Source organism: Calonectris borealis, chromosome 4 (assembly GCF_964195595.1).
Source record: "Calonectris borealis chromosome 4, bCalBor7.hap1.2, whole genome shotgun sequence".
Classification (NCBI taxonomy): Eukaryota; Metazoa; Chordata; class Aves; order Procellariiformes; family Procellariidae; genus Calonectris; species Calonectris borealis.
Window position 1 is genome coordinate 55,010,804 of NC_134315.1, and position 18,860 is coordinate 55,029,663.

Sequence of the window (18,860 nt, forward strand, 5' to 3'; positions counted from 1 at the left end):
ATGAGCGGAATCAAAAACTCTGAACTGTGACTAGTACTGAGATAATCTGCCCGAGTTTGCAGAGAGTCGGAAGCAAAAACTATGATGAATTTGGGTTGTCCCATATGTCCCGAAGCAGAGCTAACAGAGCCGAGGGGTTTTCTCCATCCCTGCCCAGGGCAGGCCTGGGCTGACTGCTGGGGAGAAAAGCGTGGGGAGTCCAGCCTGCACCTGCATTACCACCATCAAGGTTCCTCTGCTGCTGATTCTGTCTATTGGGAGTACAGGAGAGGAAGAGTGGCTTCTAGTGCTGAAAGAAGAAATCCTGATTAGAGAATCATATGGAGCTTTATGCATGACAAATGGATAAGCCTGGATTGTACTGGCCCAAGACTATGTGGTTAACATGTCCTTTTTTATCTAAGACCTTGTATGTATTACCCATCCTTTCCCTGTTGTTAAACACTGTGTGAGGCTTCTAACTTTCAGTAATTCAAACCACTTTCCAAGTGTTCTTTTTAAATAGTATTTTACTTTTTATTTGCCAAAATTCATGATAATCTGAATTCAGCTACAAGATACAATGGTCAGTTGAGAATACATAAATAGAAAATGTTGACCACGGATGTATCCATTCAGGGTAACAGGAGCCTTCCTTTTGGAATGATGTGTTATGCATTTCTAAAATATATTTGATAGCTCAGGGCACTACAGTGAAGCCAAAAGACAGCTGAGGTTTAGATATTTTCTGTGTCTAAAATATCTCTAGTTTGACGAGTAAAGATTAGCTTAAAAGGTCAAACTGAATGTTATATCATGTACTGTAGTAAATGTAGAAGGACATTAAAAATATATTCATAGAGAGTGAGAGTGTGTGTATATTCATTCAGTGAGAACAAATATATTCAAATATATACAGGAAATCTACTCCATCCATCTAAGTCTCTCAGACCTAAAGTACTCACCATTAAAAAGTCAGCAGCTGTTAATGTTTATCACACAGTGGGAGTGAGATTACCTCAGCTTTTCTTTCCATTTAGGATAAAAGATATTCTATAATAACTGTAATTTTTTAAAAAAATGCATTCATGGAGTTAGCAGCTCTCACAAGTTGCTGTAGCTACTTGCACTTTGGGATTTTAAAGACTCGTAGTGCTGAATTATGTGTCTGCATGAAGCTAATGTGGTGGCCATTGCTTCTCTGCCTGAAGGTCATGCTAGGGATGACATTATGGATCAGAGATCCATTCCTCCCTTTCTTCTTACTGTTCATTCTGGTAGTAGCTCTGCTGCTGACCTACTTCATATTTGACATTTTTAGGGCTGAATTCACTTCTCCACGTAAGGCATATAATGCTTTTTGAGATTCCCTAGTGTATCATCAATAACATCCATATGGAGCTGACAGATAAAGAAATAGGACCTGCAAGAGACCTGTGTCTTCTGAAGTGGCAGCCAGAATCCAGGTGAAGTATCTTAGAGCAACACAAGTGGCACTATGTCAAAGTGGCACTTTGATATCTACGTGTGGGAGCCTAAACTGAGCCCTTAGTGACTTTGTTTTGTGTAGTGAGAGGTAGATAAGTCTCCACCTGCTTTCTTTCCTTCCCTTCTCACTTGCTTTTGTAGACAGAAATAGCCTGCTTACGCTCAAGTCAGCATACCCCATACCACAAGGGTAGCTCTAGCTGGATATATTTGTGCATGGCCTACCAGCAGCAAAGTCTGAACTCCTAGCATTCAGGAGCATGCATTTATGTATTTTCTTTTCTGTGGCCTATTCACTCTGTTCATTGCTATTGCCCTCAGGGACACATTCACTCACAAAGATTTGTTATCTGTCATCCAGAATTCGTCATAATTTTGTTGCACATTAGATTTGACACAACTATGATGAATACCCAGGGTATTGCTTTCCCATTCTGTGAGTGCTACTTAAATTTGTACAGTCTGTGTTATCCTGGTGACTCATTTCACTTTGATGCCATTTTTTTAATCTAGAAGGCTGAACAGCATGTCCTGAACTTTGGTCTCTTGCCAATTGTAGTGAGCTTTGGTTTCCCGCATCACAGAAGATCCTTGCCAAAAAGCAAATACGTACAGCTAAGAACTCAGCTCATCAGAGCAGCCCTGTCCTTTCACGTAGAGGTAGGAATAGCCCACTGAGTGCTGGAGGAGAACATTTAATTAATTTAGATTAGCCCTTTCCCTTCATCATTCTGGAAGAATTTCTTTCGTCCAAATCATTTCAGCTGTATTTTTGCTTAAATCAATATGTCTAGGAGATAGGACCTTCTTTCCCAAGTCTGCTCCTGGTCCACCATGAGTGACTTCAGAAAGTTAATTCACTTCCCTGTGATTCTGTCTCCTTATCTGTAAGTGGGAATAACCTCCACTGTAAGGCATATGAAGACTTTCAGATAAAAAGAGAGCCTTTCTGAAAACTACCATATGTTACTGTGATGAAGCCTGATGCGCCATGTATTCTCCATATAGTTACATGAACAGAAAAGTTTTGTATGCCAGCAGAGCCACTTACTTATCTTCACAGCATGTGATAGCATACCTGAATTGATTTTATACAAGTCAAAATTATTTCTGAATTAGAGATGCTGTGCTCCTAGGTGCCAGCAATCGCCAAATAGATACACTATGTAACCACAACTGCCCGTACAATGTACAGAACAGAAATGTGGGATCTACATTATGCCAACTGGAGAATGATCCCACGGGTTCAGTGCTTCCCCAAGTGTAAGGGAATACAAGTTGACACTGCTATCAAGTACCCACACTCAACACCAAAAATGGGGGTGGTCTTCTCTTTAAATAATGTGCATATCAGTTAGCTAGTCTGTCAACCAAAAGAGAGTGGGAACCCATCAGCCAAAAGTAATCCTTCTAGAGAAGAAGGGGAATACCCTTCTTTCTGCAAAGATGATTAAGAAGATTCTTTCTGGGATGATATTTTCTTTCTCTCTCCTCCTCATCCATTACACAGACAAGAAAGAGAAGCGGGGCTGAGTGTAGGTTTAAGATTCATTTACATCCCATCTATGCAGAGCAGTCCCATGTGCTTTTACTGCAATCACCCACATAGAAAGAGCCTCTGTTCTGGGAAACCGAGCACTTCATCACAGCTTGGCTGCAAATCTCCCCAGTTTGTCCATGTAATCACAGCCAGCTTATACGAAAACATGAAAACATTTTTAAACTTGTAATTTCTATGGTGAGCTCACACCACTGTTTGTGTTATTATTAATTTATAATGACATAATGAAAAGCCTAAGGAATTTGGAGAGCAGAACTGCAAGTCTGTGTTCACATTATGAAGATTCATGACAGTGTTTTTTCCTCCTGATGACTCAAAATACTCAGGGGCTTGCTATTTTCTATAACAAAATAGCATCAGAAGTGTTCTAGCTACAAACATACAGAAATGCTCAAGTCTGAGACTTCTGATCCTTAATAAGTATAGACTGAAATGACATGCAGAAGACAAACAGCATGTAACAAAAGCTTTATAAAACAGAAGAGCACGTGTCAAAGATGAAAAACCAAACAACATACATAAGGATTTTAAGATGACCTCTGAGAGACAGGAATGAGCCTATCTTTAAAACAGAGACAAGTTTTGGTAGAAAAAGAAAGTTGGAACAGGCTGATTTGGCAGAGGAAATTGAATGAATTTGTTAAATACACATTTTATATACTCTGACTTATAACATGTATGCAAATATAAAATAAATTAACCAGCCTGCTGGACAAACACACATCCAGTGCACCAGTTACATTATTATGAACTTCTGTCACATTTTCACCTTCTATAGGTAACATGAACTAAGTGTTGCATATTTTTGAAGCCAAGATTAGAACTACTCTTCACATTTATTGAGAACATTTATTACTTTGTTTTTAATTCTTATAATCTAAACAGATATTACATTCTTATAGTATGTTTTTCTAACTATGGAGTGCAGTACAAAGTTGTTCTTGCCTATATCTGATATAAGGAATAAGTTATTAATTGAAAATCCTCCTCTGTTTGTAATGATGATTTGTATTATCTAGATGTAAAAGTGCAAGATGAAACATTGCCACAATTGATTACACTGAAGGCATTGGTCAAAATCAAAGCAACAGAGTGAAAAGACTGCTTTTTGCTTGAGGGCACCATTGTACTGAATATATAGCTTTTAAGGTGTTCCTAATATCTTACCCTTGGGGTCAAAGCAATTAAGGCAATTCTCCGGGGGACTAATGCTTTTCTGTGCTTTATTTCTTCAGCACAAGATGTTAAAAACTCTACAGTGTCATCATCTGCATACACAGAAAGAGCTTTTTTCCTGAAGGTTCAGAATTAATTTATTGTACGTATTTTTTATGATATTGTTATTGTTAACATTCTGACATGTATTTTTGGACTCACAGAGTCATCATCAGGTACATCTTATGGCCTCTTATCTTTAAAGAAAGAGAGAACAAAAGATTCAAACCTGCTGTTAAATTCTGTGTTTTATAGCAATAATGTGCTGATGATACAGGTAATAGCCATTACAACCAAATGGGAGGATAATGTCTACTGGCATGTCATCATAATGAATTAATGTGAATTCTACTTAATTAGATATCTATATCCAGATTATATCTCCAAATGAAAGTCATCCTGTATTTTGTATGGCTTGGGTTCTGTAACTGAGCACTGTATAAGTCAATGTCTGTTGCATAACAGGTATGTGATTAAATATTACTGAAACAGGAATTTTTCAAATAATGAGCCAGATCCTTTACTCACATCTCAGAAAAATTTCCAGTTGACTTGGTGGGCAGTTGGTTTGCAGACATTTTGTAATTAATTTTTTTCAGTGATAGAAAGAGGATAGTTGACATTTCACTTACAGAAGAAAATTGCACAGTGAAATCATGGATGTTTCAACAGAATCTGTAAATTTGATGAAATTGTAAGAGATGTGGTTTTCCTCATCCATATTCTGTCCCCATTAAAATAATCTGAGAGTAGAATAGAGGCAATAAAAATTAGGTCTTTGTAAATCAAAGGTAGTGCCATTGAACTCATTGTGAGCTGGAGGTGTGATAGAAATTGTGCCTTAGTATTTCAGTTGAGTCCTGATTTCCCTTTTCTGCAATAGAACAACAGGTACTGTTCTATTTTCTTTATGAAGTCAGTCTGTCAAAGACTGCACAGACACATCTTTGACATGTGAGAAAGTGATGCCTGCCAGATGAAGGAATAATCAACTCAACAGTCTCACCTAAAGGGCCAGGTTGTCAACCCCATGCACTCTCCAGCTAGGCATGCTGAGCCCTGAAGGTATTTTACGGGAAAGGGGGAGGACTTCTCTCCGACACTTAGCACAGCACTGGTAGGTCGAGGCTGTGACCTCTACTACAGCCTGGGGGCAGCAATAACTCCTGTTGCTTAAAAGACCCCGATTCAGTGGCAGAACTGACTGCTGCTTTAGCCATGGGGTAACAGTAAGTCCCCAAATCCCATGAAGGGAGAATGGCTGTTGTAGCCATCGGCATCAATTCAGAAAAAATGCCCTTCCACCTCTTTCCACTCTCAAGACATAACTCTCGCTGCTGGGCCCTCAGCATCAGTTCCTTATATCCTGCCCCCACGCCACGTACTAGTGTAATCAGATCTGCTGTGTCTCACTGCGCGCTCCTGTATGCCTATGTCTATGAATGCCTATAAGCATGCGAGAAATCATCTAAAAGGAGTGTAGGTAAAGACAGAATTTAAGAACGGCATCATTAGCCACAGGGGTTACTAGCTTCAATTTTAATTTGTACCATTAACTACTTTGAAAGCTAAACTGGCAGGACTCCTCACCACAGCAACAATTCAACAGCCAGTCACTTAGATAAGACTTACATTCCTGATGTCCAAGGTAGAAGAGAATCCAGCCCACCTTCAAGCATGTGGCTGGCGGGATGAAATACAGCATGCACTTTTTTATTTTTAGAATTGAAGAACAGGGCTTCAGGAAGCCATAGACTTGAATTGCAAAAGGCCTATTGAGTAATAAAGGACATTTTTAAAGAGTAAGTTTTAAAACCGTAAGCCAAATTCATTTTAATTTAGGGCTTCTGATGCGGAAGTCTCCATCTTAGCTGCGTTGTAACACATCCAACACATTTGTTGGATGCAAAACAGAAAAAGGTAGGTGGTGGATGCAAGGGCCACAGGGGAGGTCACTGTTGTTGCATCTTCGACTGAGGAGGCTCTGAAAAAGCTGTTTCCCCTACCAAAATCCTGAAGAAGGCAGATAACACTGTTACTCCCTCCTACCATGCGAGAATCCTATAATAAAGTAGGTTCATCAAGATGTAGTAATCTGTACTTTTTTATAATGGAAAGATTCAATCTCCTTCTATAATAAGAAGTTCATTCAGACAATCTCTCCAGCAATATTAAATCTCCATTCTCTCTCATACACTGCTGCATTTTTGGATCTTCTTTTTGAGAGCGAAATATGTCTGGCTTCATTGTGGGCATTGTGTTGTGGGATATCACGTTCACAGGCTTCATCCAAGAAAACCTCTTTAAACTAGTGAGTGGTGAATCATGTTTCTACCTAGATACTTGAGTATTTGCAACAATCTCACAGACAGACTCAGTTCTTTTATTAAAAATGTTTTCAGCAAAATTAGTTTTGTTTTTAAATGATTCAGACTTTCAAAACCAAGAAACTTTCTGCTCTGCCTAGGGCAACATTAGCATAAACTTGCCTCCTCAGCAAAAATGTTCCCCTTCCCTGGTCGCAAAAGTTGTGACATTTAATTGATGCTGTTTGAAAACATGTACTTAGCTGGTGTAAATCAGCACCACTGCTCTGCTTTCAGTGAAGCAGCACCAGCTTATATCTGACACTAGACTTCTTTGATGAAAGAAGGCAGGTCCTTCAGGGAAGCATTATACACAGGCATGAACTGTTGTGGAGAAGTTATGTTGTTCTGCACTTCTGCATTTGATTTTTGAGAAAAAAATATCATGGATAATTAAAGTGCTTAGCATATCCACGGTTGCAGTAAGTTATACTAATTGGTTAAAAAAGGAATTATACCTCCTAACGTTTGCTTTAACTTTAAATATATATTTATATTCCTACAGCTCAAATACAAGTTTCAACAGGGAGCTTGTAATGCACTTTCCCATGCCAAAGACCATTAATAATCAATATTTTGCTATTCGTTGTCAAAAGCCAGCTAAAAAGTAGGTACTTTTCCTCCCTTTCTCCTGCATTTTTCCTCTTCTTTCTCACCTTGCATCCCCCAGACCCTTTTCTGTCAGCCAAGGAGTAATTACGTGTATGTTTTTGTTATCCACAAGTCAGTCTACACATGTAGCTATAAATTCAAAATGCCTAGGTGACCTATTTCAGCAAGCCGTGTATTCAAGGCATTGTTTTATTGCTGTGGCTTTTAGTCAGATAGCAGGATCCAATTAGGTTTTCCTTCATCTTTATTTTTCTTGTGGAACATCTTAGAGCTGACTGGAGAGGGGAGAGGATAAATGTCATAAAACTGGCCAACATCAGAGGACGTCCTACATCAAGATACTTTTTCCTGGATGATTTGTACTGCCTGAGAAGAGTAAAAATCTCATTAAAAGAAAAAAGGAGCTGGTAGGTTTCTTATGACATTATATTTCTACCTAAGTCGAACAACTATGTCATTTCTAAGGTTGTCCAGTTACATGGCCTTGTGTCACATCATGCTCTAGTGAGTGCCTAACGAATCTTGCGTTGTTACCGTTGCATATAACTTCCATGTAATTTTTACTTAATTTAGTGGATGTATTTTGAATACCAACTAAATCATAGGCTTATACATAGATTCAGAAGGCAAGTGGACTGTATTCAGGTTACTGAAAGAGTGAATATTCCAAATTTTTACATTTGAAGCAGTATAAGCAGGTGTCCCATATCAAGCACAGTGCCTAATGTACTATAATTTTGCATTACAGCTGGTGTTTAGAATTCTATAGAAACAGTAAAACTTTGCAACACATTCTGTCTGCTTGTGTTTATGTTTTGGTGTGACATCTCCTTCTGCAATTCATCACCTTTGTAGCAAAAATGAAATCTATGTATGTGTAACTTCCATGAAATATGAACTTAGTAATGTGAGCTATGAGCTTTAAGATGCTGCTAGACTGAAGATATCTTACCTCCAAAATATTACATTATTGGATTGTTTCTAAATCTGGCAACATTCCACATACTGCTTGAAATTTCTGGATTTATATTCCCAGTGTTTCTGAATTTCTTAACAGCTACAGTTCTAGTGAGAATGTACTAAAACATAATCTGTCTGTAAATCTCCCTTGTCATATGCAAACACCATAAGAACTTCAAAGGAATTGCTTTTTTTTTTAAATACAAAAAGACATACTTTGACTAGATTGTCAGTGTAAAGCCCTGTATGCAAAATACAATGTAGAGAAAGCATGCCCCAGAATAATTGAAATAACTTTGTCTATCAATCAGCAGTGTAAAAATAATAGTGTAAGTATTAATAACAGAAGGCACAGGGCCAGGGTCTGCCATCAGTGGTTCCACTGCATCAGAGATGCAAGTAGGTAGAGACAGATAATTGTCACCATAAGTGAAGATTTAGCAAAATCTGAGCACTTTGTGTGAAGTTGCAAATAAGAATTTTGAATGGTAAATGGCAGCTTAGCAGAAGGGAAGACAACTCCCTTCCCCTACCTGGTATCTTGCTTCTGTGAAGGGCAGTTTTTTTCTTGTTCTCCGCAGAGTTCTTGAAGGAGTGTAAGCTGTGCACCTGTATTTACTAGCATTCAGTTTCGGTAATACAACTGTATTAGCTGCAGTAAAATTCTTGATTTTTAAATGTGGATGATTGGATATCTTTGTGAAACTGAACTTGAACCTGTTTTCCGAACCACACATTTGGGAAGGAAAAATGCTATCTGATATATTCCTGTTAAGAACTTGCTATTTTCTGTATTAACATGTGGTGAGTCAGATTTATGGGTTCAGGCAGGCACCTCCTGTGCATGTATTAGTATGCATGTGCACTTGTTTAAACGTGAGAGAATGACAATAATGGAGAACAACAGCCCTTAAGGAGAAGGCACATGGAGTAACTGCTGTTGGCTCTCCTAGGAGTCCATTGGGGAACATGTTATTCCATTTACAACTCCAGAGGAAAACCACTGGTAAAAGCTATCCAGAAGATACTTTGTGAAGTTGAGGGAACAGTGACTGCTAGGGACACACAGTCTGGACTTCAGGGTCCTGCATAAGCTCTGCTGAAGAGGTATGATCTGATAATAATGACTTGAGAGAGGGAGAGGAGGAACTGCGTAGTATTTAGGTATTGCAGTGCTTTGGGGTGAGCATACGAGTGCCTGTCATTCAAAACTCCTGGCATTCAGGTCTTGCAGAGGTTCTTCCTTCAGCGTATCTCTGGTAACACACAGAAAACCAAACCTGCAGGCCATGATGCAGAGAGAACAGGTTGCCCTGTTCTTTGGCTTCATTGTGCACATTGTTCTTTGAGGCACATTGTGCTCCTCGGGAGAGACTGATCCCTATTAAATGGTTTTGTCCTTCACCTCTGACCGACTCTGCTCTGTTGACGAGGCTTGAGCAGGAAATGTTCCAGCAAAACAAGCTCCAGCTTGTAATGAACAAAACCGACCATGCAGCTCTGCCCTCTTTCAGTCGCCTTTCATTGCTCTCCTGTCTGGGCTTTCACACCAGGCCAGACCGGTCACAGCCCCCCTCTCGCTCTAAGGTCTCAGAAGCAGGGAAGCATGTTTTTGTCAGTGACATTTCTGTCCATTTGAGAGATCGCCTCTTTCCCTCGGGATACTGTCCCAGGTGGAGTCGCCTCCGTGGCTTGGCGAGGGAGGGAGGAAGCTGACCTCCAGGCTTGTCAGCGACAGCTGCTGTATTTCCAATAGAGGGGCTCGCTGCCTTGCCGCTCTGTGTCTCGGAGCTGATGTCTTTGGGAGTCATTGCACGACTCAGGTATTCCCCCAGTTTTCACCTGAGACTGAAGGGGCTGGGATTTGGCTGAGGAGGCGTGACAGATATCATGGTTGTAGCCAAGACTTTTAAGAAATCTGTACACAGGATTTAAATTTAGTTGTTGCAAGTTGGTTCACTTTGTACTTACCTTTTTTCTATTCTCTGTAGTCATAGTTTAAGGAAGGCTTATTTGAAATCCAAAAGGGTCGAACAGCAAGGGGATAGGCATGACAGATCTCACAACAGAAATAATAAAAGCTAAGCTATGGCCAGGGGCACGCTATTTGAAAAAGTAGGTGGCCTCCAGCCATTCCTGCTGAGGCTACAGGCAAGCACAGGGAGAAGAAACTGAGGGCTTGCTGGGCAGTACCACGCTGTCCGTCCCTCCAAATGTCAGAGAAAGCAGCAAGCTGAGAGGTGGGGTGGGGTGGCATCGCCCAGCTGCGCTCAGTGAGACCGGACTGCTGTGCACAACTGTGCTTGCGATGCCTGGCTCTAAGTCTGTGCTTGCTGCTGAGAGCGCTCTTCCACAGATCATAAATAATAGCTACGTGGCTGTTTACGAATTTCTGCGTATTCTCTTCACCATCCATCCAAACTACTTAACCTTGACATGTGAAGCTAATGGGGAGTATACCTTGTTACTCCTTCATTTTAAAGAATCCCCTTTCATGGCTAATTGAGGCTGGGTTATAAATTCCATTACCTTATAATAAAGTACAACAGCTCCAGTTCTTAAAAAAACAAACAAACAAAAACCTGCACATAGTAGGAAAGTCAGTATTTTAAAATCATCAGACTGTGGGTATTTTCTCAAAGTGACCTAAAGAAGAACCTATATTTTTGTGAGGACCAAGGCTTATAAAAGCCATCCTTTTTAACACAAAAACGTACTTTGTCATCTGATTTATAATCCTGGCTCACATTTCCAGCTGCCAATTTATTGAAATAGCTTTTAAAAGCTGGCTATGGAATGATTTGAAAATACCTTATAATGGTCAAAATATCAAGGGACTTCTACGGTAGTAAAACAACAGAGGAAGCGATTGTGAGATGGAGGAAGAGTAACTATAAATGTCTGTGTCTTGGTCTAGAAACATAGTAATAGAGTATCTGTGTCGGTGTGTGTTTGCATCATATTAATGAGGTGTAAAAGTTGGGATACTGGAGAGGGGAAGGCAGGGAGTCCCGATAAATTAAATTGCTGGGGGGGGGGGGAGGGGAAGCTTTTTGCCCATTGTAAAACTTGACGTCATACTGTAAGCACGCAGAAAAATAGGAATTGGAGCCAGGATGTTAATAAGGTTTGATCTTTAAAAAAAAGAAACAGCGAGCAAGAGAGAGGAGAAATATAATAATGTTTTGAATTTGAATAACATACAAGCTAACAGCAATGGAAAGAAACATCAATTCAGAGGGAAGGAAAGTGGCCAAAATTGCATTATGGAATATGAATCATAGAGTAGCTAGAGAGCAAAATACGTAAGGAAGCAGCAACAAAACCAAAAAAAAGACTGGACACCTTACAAGGATTCTGCTATTGAAAAAATTATCTATTCCTACAATTTTTCTACCAACAAAATATGATTCAGATCTTCCAGGACAGAATAAATAACTACATAGAAACTATGACATTTAAGAAGCAAATGATTTTTAAATATGACTTTGACTTTATCATCAGCCTTGACTGCATACACTGATGCTAACTTGTGCTGTGCTTCCCTTTCTTAGAAGATCATCTATCACGTCAAAGAAAGGTGTCAGGTTAGTATGAGACTACCTTTAGTAAATACATATTCTATTTACCTCTTTTTTAGTTTTTCCCTCAGAAGTTGTTCTCCGGCTTTGCAAAATTTTGAGAAGCTAACTCTGGCCAACAGACACCTGGTTATTTTCTTTCTTTTCTTAAATAATGGCTCTTGTCCTGTTATCTAAGCAAGATAGTATTATCCTTGTTTTGGCAGGGCTTCCCAATTCAGAGCCACCCTGAATTGTCTCCAGTAGCCCATATCACTGTCATTTTAGAAAACTGAGGTGAGATTTTAAAGTTTTTTCATTCACACCTGCACTATCTTTAATTTCTACTCTGTTTCTCACTACATAAGATCCCACTTTTCCTCCCTAACTTTTAGCATGTGGCTGAAGGACATTTTGGGGGTACTTTTAATCTACTTGATTGCTCTAGTTCAGCTTGCCTTTTCATAATTCTTACTAAAACCTTCAGCATTTTGTCCCTGAAGACACAGCTTGTTTTTGTCAATCAGTTCTTCTTTTCCATTCTCATCTGTAGATTCTCTGCTGACTCCCAGTGTCTTATTTGATGTAATTATTCATCCAGTTATGTGTGGAGCCTTTCCCTGCAAGTTCTTTTTCTCCTTTTAGCAACAGATTCTAGCCAGTTTTATACCATCCATGCTGTTCATTTTCATGGTAAAATGACAAATTAGTTCTCCCAAAGCAACAGCTGTAGAAGAATTAAGGTTTAATATTATAAAATTATTTCCTTTTCCAAGTCCATTGGCAAAAGGAATTGAAAGTTTTTTTTGCTGGAACTTGCAAAATGTAAATCAGACTGAAATCAACAAATACAGGTTTTTATTATTTTTTTAATCCAAGCCCTGGGACTTACCTTTTTATTCCAGGCTTTTCATTTTATTCTTAACCTGAATACAAATAATTGTTCATATAGCTAGCTGATAAACATTGAAACCTAAAATGACTCTCAAAGACCACCTGCCAGTGGTTACAACAGAGAATCAGGCAAGCTTCTTTGAAAGGAGTCACGTTAAGCCAGGCGGTTACTAAAGACATCTCACATCAGGTGAGTGTCCCTGTGCCCAGGGCAGAGGTTCAGAGCTATCCGCCTAGCGCCGTCTATCCATAGGAGTGAATTATGCAGGGCCGGGTAACGTTCTCAAGTGCTGGACCTGGATTATCTGGACTATTATGTTGTTAGAGCCATCTCCAGCACGAGCTTGGACTATTCTCAATAGGCAGTTTGCATGAAGCCACACTGTAATGTTAGTAATATAATAATAATATAAAAAATAATATAATAATGTTAGTAATATAAATGTAATTATTGTCCACACTGAGCGTCTTTCTCAGGTCTCTCCCGGACCCCTTGTAACCTTAAGACAATATTGTCAAACAGTTTTTAAATTCAGAGTATCTAAAATGATGCAAATACTGTGCTGTATTCCACCAGAGTGATGCCTTTCTGTTATTGCACCAGGTGCAGAATTGCATCTGCGTTTGCCTCAAAGATAACTAACTAGTCAGTTCATTTCAAAAAAGAGCTGGGAAGAAAACTAACATAGATGTAGCATAGCCAGTCAAAGGACTGAGGAGCAAACTGGGGAACCAAATTACCACAGCTGTAGCCACAGCGCTTTCAGGTCTGGTGCCCAGCCTCTTGCCTGCATGGTGATGTTGAACTTTGCTAGCATAAGAACCTTAATTCATAGGGAAGAAAACCTGTCTTAGGAAAAGGAGCATTTAATTGACCAAAAACCAGGGCAAAGAGCTCTTCTGTTTGTGCTTTCCCTTTGGTTTGTTTAGGAAGTTCCAGATTGTTGAGTAAACGCGGCAGCTGTGAGTCTGAACACGCTGTAGGAGCAGGGCAGAGCTTAGATCTGCTGCGCCGTGCTAGCGCCCTGATGTGCTCAGTTCAGACGGTGACTGGGAGCAATGTTCATCCGCTCACTTGCGCTAGCCTCAACGATATGATGACTTTTTTGTGCTAAAAGTACCTGGGAACAATCTGAAACTACTGCAGTGTGCATAATGACTATGCAAACGATCCAGGTGCTTGCACAAGTGTCTAGCATTAGGTGCATGAACAATCTTGTTGACTCGAAGGGCACTTCTCATGCATTTACAATAAGGCACGTTCTTGTGCCTGTGGCTGAAGGGAGCCAGAAGCCTACTTCTGCAGTCACACCATGTTACTTCTGTCTTTGATGCCTACCGTGATTTCCAGAGGAAGAGTTTGCAAACACTGCGCCAATATCAAATATGTTTATTTATGCTGAGTATCATTACCTCACTCTTGGCATTTCCTTTCACTTCAGTGGGGCCATTTGCAAAGCAGTGCTACTTGACGTGAGTAAAACCATCAGAGCCTGGGTAGTGATGTCTGTGTGACAGTACAAATCTCAGTCTGAGCCGTTTGGTTCTGGCAGTGCTAAAACAGACCTAGAATCAATCTCCCTGTCAGTAAGTGCAGTGCATAATAACACTCATATTACAAGCCACGCAATATTACTTTTCAGCTTCACACCATTACTAGTAATTAAGGGATAATAGTAACCGCTTGCTGGTTTATGGGACAATAATCTTCTTCCCAAAGGGATAAACCACAAGACCAAAAGGAACCAAATTATTGACATGAAAAACAAGGAGGATATTGTTCGTAGAGCTATATGAAGAAATATTCATCTCAGATGTTTCTGAGAACTGCTCCTTTGGTTTTAAGATAACAAACTACCTATTAGGAAGAAAAATTTCCATCTTGCTGTTGATTTGCTTTTATCCTGCCGTGCTGAATTAATAAATTGTTTACCTAGGAAGTCTAGAATCCTCTTTATTAAGGACCTTATTTTAGAAAAAAGTGTAGTTGTCTCTGAGTATAAGATGGTGATTCAGCTTCAAAAACTGGAGCTACTGGAACAAAATCAACAACAAAACTACTTTTCTTCATGCTGATGTAGGCATGGCTTTTACAACCCACAGATTTCATCTTCAGTTTTCAAATTGCTTGTAGTTACTTTGTTGTAGATAATGTAATTTGGAAACTAATGGTTTATAGGTAGTTAAGAGAGAATATATCGGAGTGCTTTGATGTTGTTACCAGTCATGACTAAGTGCTGTCTAACCAGAAGAGACACAAAAAACTCAGAGACTGGTAGCAATTCAAAGCTAGCATTATTTAACAGAGAAATTAAAAGGCAAATGAAAGAGGCCCTAAACACAAGCTAAGCAAAATAAATGGCTATCTTCCCAAAGCCTATCTTACTGAAATGAGAAAAGTTAAGATAATGTACAGTGATGGAAGTCAGACCCATTCAATAAAAAAGACCAAGGAACATATTCCCTTCCAGACGGGCAAGCCAAAGTGAAAATGAAGGTCACAAACTGAATTGTGAATACTAATTAGTTCAAACTTGGTAACTACAATATTCTTTCTCCCATCCTAGTAGAACAACCAATAATCTTATGCTGACAACTGCAGGCACACATGAAAAAACCCTGCAACAAAATCCCACTAAGAGCTTTGGCCTAAAAAGGCATAGAGAGCTATTAAAAAGTAATCCCTGCTTGTGTAGTCAAATGAGTTTGCCTGAGGTCCCACTCCACATTTTCAGCTGTGTGCTCAACAGATTTAGGCATTACTTTCTCTTATATTCGCATATGCAAATACTTTCTTGGGCATATGGACATTTACTTGTTCATATCTGTATCTGTTACCCCTAAGAAATAAGATGCATGAAACAAAATGACACCCATTACAAATGCACAAGGAGGTGTCCAGAACTTGTGAAATAAATGTTTTAATTAACAACAGCATTTGGAGACATTACCTGTAAAACTGGGAATAGTGTGCAAATGCAGGGAGAGCTTCTAGCAGGAGAGAAACGGGATAGTCAAAGGTGGCTGTGTATGCTGAATCTGCCCCAAGCTGCCGCCTGCTGACATACAGTGTTGTTAAAAGGAGGAAGCAATGGGTTTTGGTTGGGATAGAAGAAGGATGGGGGGGTGAAGCAGACACAGTTTCCTCCCTTTCAGCCTTTTGAGGTATTCAAACTGAAAGAAGTTTGGGTGCTCAGCAGAAAAAATTAAATACCCAAAGTGGAAAAACCTTGGTTCATGTGGCCAGAACTAGCTATGAGAAAACCAGTGTAAAAACACTGATATAGCTACCAAATCATTTACTTACAATAAATCACTAAATTTTAGACTTCTACAATTATTAGCCAACATCGTTCAAAACCATATTACCCTGACAGAAAAATAATCTGCATACAAAATGATTGGGGAATCCTTTGGGCATCTGTGAGACATAACAACACAGACTTCTTCAACAACATCACCCCAGCAGCTGCAGAAGCTAGTGCAAAATTTAGGCCAAGCAGATAGCTGCTCAGTGGCTCCATTCTGCTTCCCACAGACAACAAATGTTTCCTATCTTTTTATGTCACACTAATCCATCTGTAAAATTCTGGCTGTGTGCAGGGAACAGGGCTGGGCCCCGAATGTGCAACTGTGGGCACTATTTTCTAGCAGGATATGTGATGGCAGCTAGGATTTGACTGCTTATACACTTTCATTGTAAGGCCTAACTATTCACAATTTTCTTACTGCTCATTTTCCAGTTGTTGTCTTCTGAATATTTGCGACATCAGGACAGACGGCCATGGAAAATGCAGCTTCATGTAATCTATCCCCTTATTCATTTCGTGCTACAGTAAATATTCAGGCAGAGTCAATTATAGAAGTAGAAGGGGAAGAATTAAAACCTAATGAAAGTTAATCAAAGAGAAGAACTTCTTTCAGGCTAGCCATGCATGTCTGTAGTTTGTCTGTCATTTATAATGCTGCAGCCTCTGGTTCATAGTCAAGCTGTAATTCTGCCAGTTAATGTATCCAATTAACCCCACTAATGAGCTAATCAACAGTGTAAAATCTGTGTAAAATCACTGAGGGTGTATGATGAATGGGAAATGCACTGAACTCTGCCGGTATAAAAAGTGCTTTATTGCACTTGTTAAAGTGGCACTGTCTTCTCCCTCTCTAAAGGGTAATTTATCACTAGGGTCTGTAACAGTGCCATGCCCTGATAAGGGAGAGGTGGCAATAAACCCATCATAAAATGATTACTCAGGAATCCAGAACAATTAAAGTGTCTCTGCATATCAGAGTCTTAAGCTAGAGAGCAAAAGTGGTATTTTTTGGTATAGGGTGCTAATAAAAGGTAGGCAGTTGCTTGAAGGTGATCCACAATTTGGGAAGCAAATAGCTGTCTAATACAAATATTTCAGTTTAGGGGTAAATAATCTACTGAACCACTGTGGGTTATGATTTTTGAAAATCATTCAAGACTAGATTCTGCCATCTTTTTCAGTGTGAGAAATATTTGCTGCAGTGATAATCGTGCTAATTTTCAGTGAGATCACATGAATAGGAAAGTAATCCTCAACACAAATAAGCATGACAGAATCTGGCTGAGAGAAAAGAATTACATGAAACTATACTTTCTTTCCTACAGTAATGCCTAATTCAAAGCATTGATAACAGTAATTAATTTCAGTTATTGTTTTGTTATTTTTTTCAGTGTCCTTACTATCTTTCTTTCAGCATCTCTTTTTATTGAGATACAGTTTAGAGAAAAGTAACATATGATAAGAGAAGAAAGGAAGGAAAGAAAACTGAAATGCTGGCATGCAAAAAACCCCCAATAGTTAAGTAAAGGACAATAAAGAGAGGGAAAAGTCATCTTCTTAACTTTTGAAGAAAAAAAAACAAAAAAACCAAACTTTACCAAGTAGAGGGGTGAGGCAAATTATCACAGGAGTTTGGGAAATTATTTCAATGTAAATAAGCAAGTTAGAGCCAGCTATCAGAAACTCTTATAGATAATTAAATTTGTGCTTACCTGGTGCAAAGGAATGGGTTACATGAGCTGCTAGAGATCCAAATTGTTCTGTGACTAAAGTTGAAACTATTATATTTTCCATGTAACAAGAAAATCTTTTTTTTAAAAAAAATTATACAAGAAGAAGCAATGATTTTAGTAGAAAGAAAAAGAATATCAAAGGTTGTCTGGGATATTGAGGGATACATACAGCTTTAGCTCTACAGTTTATACTACAGGAATAAAAATTAGATTGCAATAGGCACTGCTAAAATATAGTCTTTGCAGTTGCTTTTATTTTTTTTTTTTAATGTAAAGGCCAAATGAGTCATTTTCAAAAGAATTATATGAAATATATGTTAGACAAGGTTTATAAAAAGCAGTGTTTGTCAAAGCATTCTGCAAAAAGACAAACTGCAGGACATTTTTTCTTGCGGTCTGTGTGCCGAGTCTTCACAACAGAGTAGTGTTTTGGCTCTTTTTGATCTTCCCCGCCACTCTTGTGCTGATAAAAATAGGAGGTTTACAGAAATATTTTGTGTAGAGCGTAGCTATTCCCTGTTGGCGTGATTGTATTACAGGATGTGAAGACATGTCCCAGGCTGAGCTCTGTAGCATAGTTATGTCCTCCTCCCACCTTCTCTCTGCGCTTTTCTGCTTTGCAGTCTCACCTGTGGAAGGAGGAAAGGCAACGGAGTGAGGAGACGGGGGATCTGTGAGGTCGCCCAGGCAGCACTGGGCACTCTCCATCACCACCTTGGAGCGGCTGAGTGGCTCACTGGGATGGGGTGGGAGAGGAGCTCAGGAAATTGAGAGACACAAGGATTTGAGAAAACCGTGGAGGGAGACCCTGATTAATTTCAGTTGCTAAAAAGAGAATGATAAAAGGAGACAAACTGAAGTTAAGTGGGACATTGAGGGGATGGGAGCTGACAGAGGGCCTGACAGGACTCAGAAAGGAGATCCCTGTGTGGTACACAAGCTGCAGGAGGCATGGAGGTGTCTGAAGAACAGGAGGAGTAGGTTAGTTTTGAAGAGGCATTGGCATAGAACAGATGTGGTTTAGAGGGGGAGAGAGAATTTAAACGGAAAGGAATAACATTTATCAAGAAAAATCATAGGGTCTTTTACTACAGAGACGTTTACAAAACAACAGGCATCTGTGTCTTCCCATTTCCCCATCCTCCTGCACCCCCAAATTTGCTGGCAGAATTATCTACTTT